Source organism: Zea mays, chromosome 1 (assembly GCF_902167145.1).
Source record: "Zea mays cultivar B73 chromosome 1, Zm-B73-REFERENCE-NAM-5.0, whole genome shotgun sequence".
In the NCBI taxonomy this organism is placed as follows: domain Eukaryota; kingdom Viridiplantae; phylum Streptophyta; class Magnoliopsida; order Poales; family Poaceae; genus Zea; species Zea mays.
This window is the reverse complement of record NC_050096.1, coordinates 29,476,001-29,478,791: the sequence shown is the minus strand read 5'-3', so window position 1 is coordinate 29,478,791 and position 2,791 is coordinate 29,476,001. Positions and strand designations below refer to the sequence as shown.

Sequence of the window (2,791 nt, the reverse complement as noted above, 5' to 3'; positions counted from 1 at the left end):
CGAAAAAAGCGGGCCGAAAAGCGGGCTTAGAGTTAAACGAGCCATGCCGAGCTAGCCCACCGTACCTATTTTTCTGTCCGAGCCCGACCCACTTATTTGTGACGGGTTCGGATTAGATCTAAACAACGGGCTTTGTGCTGGGCTCGCGGGTCTCGTACTTATTGGTCATCTATAGCCGTGGTGAAGGTGGTGGACAAGAGGAGCAGCAGAGATTTTGACTTTTAATAAAGAGAGAAAAAGGTTCGCTGTATCATTGCAAAATTCTACCGTATAACATGGTGGTGTTCTAGCACAGCAGTCCGTTGCGAACAAACTTGAACGTAAGAGCAAAATATAAACTTTCCTGGGGCTGCAGAGTATAATTGTACAGAAGAGAAAACTGAAGGGCTAAAGGAAAAAAATGTTAGGGGCAAGCCTGCAAAAGGAAGCATAAAAGTAAGGGCCTAGCGGCGAACAAAAAGTTTCTGGCACAAACGGCTGCGGGCTGCCAGAAATCCGCGAGGGCTAAATCGTGAAGAAAAACTAGTGCGGGAGGACCTAGTCGCGAACACCAGGGGACCAGTGCGCAAATCCGCAAAAAAATTTGGACCATTTCTCGATTTGTGCGTGTCATCCTTGCGCAGGGGCCATGCTAATCTTCTCTGTATCGTTCCAATTTTATCGGATGTCTCCGAAGAGACGATGCGGTGCTTCCGGTTTGGTTTATAACTCGTGCTTTTATTTTGTGACTGGACGAGGTGGGACAAACTGTTTGCCTGTTGCCTAGCGCGATGCTTGCTCCACCGACGAACTGCTATTTGGGCTTTGTGGCGGTGCTTTATAATGGGCCATGGACCATGTTTCTTAGTGTCCTTCCTGTGAGGAAGTGTTTGCACATACGCCACTATGCCTTTAAAAAAACAAATATATGTACACCGTCAACGCCTGACATTATCTCCTACTGTGCGTAGAAGGGAAAATGTTAAAGAAATAAATAAGAAAACAGTTGTATAAATTCTGACGAACTCTTGTGGGCACCGTTATTTATATACATGACTAATTACTACTACTAGTAGAAAAAAATAAAGTTTTACTGGGCCTGGAAGTCATAACTGAGAACCATATTCGGTGAGAACCTAATAAAATAAAGAAAATCGAATCCAAATTATTATCCATTCCCGTTAAGTAGGGCACACATACATTCCATCAGATATTTTGGCATTAGCTCTCTATGACACAGTACAATACATATAATACACTGTCGCTTCACATCGGATGCCATTATTTGCTGTTTATACAAGTCTACAGCACAGTTATAGTTATAGACTTATAGTAGTAGCCAGTGTGTCCCGTCCATGACATTCCATGGTTACATCAATATTCAGTTTTAAAACTTGGCTGCAATTTTTTTAAAAAAACTCCCGTGAACACCAAATAAAAACTCTGTAATTCAAGAGATAGATGCCAACGACATAAAAACATAAGCAGCAACCATTCGTAGAATGAAAGCTCATACAAACGCATGCAGCTGGCCCATTCTATTCTATATATTAAAGGAGGACGCAAAGGTCGCATCTCATGTGGCCACATCATCACTTCAATTTTAAGTCACACGATCCGTCAACAACGGCCATCAATGCCAATAACCTTCTCTGCATCCTTTGATTTCTACAGCACAAGCGTACGATCTGTTGTGTCGGCCACACCAGACACGACCGGATCTTTCTAGATAGAACACGAAGCAGACATGAGAAAAGATGCACCAACACGCAGATCGACGCCGCCATTACCTCCATCTCCTACCCTCACCCGCACACCTCCCTTCCGCCCGGGGCGTCGACGCCTAGGTCTGCGTCCTCGTCCAACCTCCACCCGCTGCCGCTACCCTCACCCGCACACCTCCCTTCGACCATGGGATGTGGTAGTGGCTTACTTCTCAGTCATCTTCGTGATCGTCGTCCGACCATGGGGATCGAATGCGAGCAGTAGCAACATACAGGAACACACGGACATGAAGATGGATGATGATGGCGATGACTACACCTTCGACGCTGCCCAGCCGCTTCATTATCTACGATTTGTAGGCGACGCTGGTATCATGGGGCCACCGCTGCTGTACTCAATCTTCAAACGGCCGAAATCCCTTCCATGGGTTGCTCCGGTGGAGCCAGAGACGACCATCGTGCCACTGGGATGGCTCCTACTGGTTGACAGGAATCCGTCGCCGTCGCCCACTCCCGCGGACAAAACCGAGAGCGACGACAACCTCCGATGGGTGCTGACTGCTGAGACAGGAAGACACATCTTGCTTTCCGTAAGTGAAAGTCATATGCATTTCGTTTCACAAATTTTCTTTTCAGCATTTGTGGTTAGTTCTACTCTACTATTTACGGCTGCCGCTGCCTTAACCATTGTTCTATTCTGTCATCATATAAACACACTTACGGATTAGAGTCTAGGCCAAAATGACAGTCCTTGGTGCCTTCCTATCAATAGATTCTATGATGTCCAAGCCTCCAAGGAATGACCAAAAATATTTACAATCTTCATATCTTATTGTTGTATTTCCCCGATCCCTCAAGAAGCATTCGTAGCATATTGCTAGCCACGAGGGTCTTTACTACCTGTCGGGGACCATAATTAGGGGTACCCTCAAGACGCCTAATTCTCAGCTGGTAACCGCCATCAGCATAAAGCTGCAGAGGCCTGATGGGTGCGATTAAGTCAGGGATCAGTCCATACGAGCGACTCGATCACGCCTCGCCTGAGCCTAGCCTCGGGCAAGGGCAGCCGACCCCGAGGGGTTTCCGTC

General features: G+C 46.7%; 1 non-coding gene across 1 annotated transcript; it reads right to left on the bottom strand.

Annotated features, from left to right (window-relative positions):
• Nucleotides 1–577: 577 nt before the first annotated feature.
• Nucleotides 578–680, bottom strand: LOC111590678 (U6 spliceosomal RNA). The gene has a single exon (XR_004855720.1). It is a non-coding gene; the product is annotated as a U6 spliceosomal RNA (small nuclear RNA).
• Between the last annotated feature and the right edge of the window lie 2,111 nt (nt 681–2,791).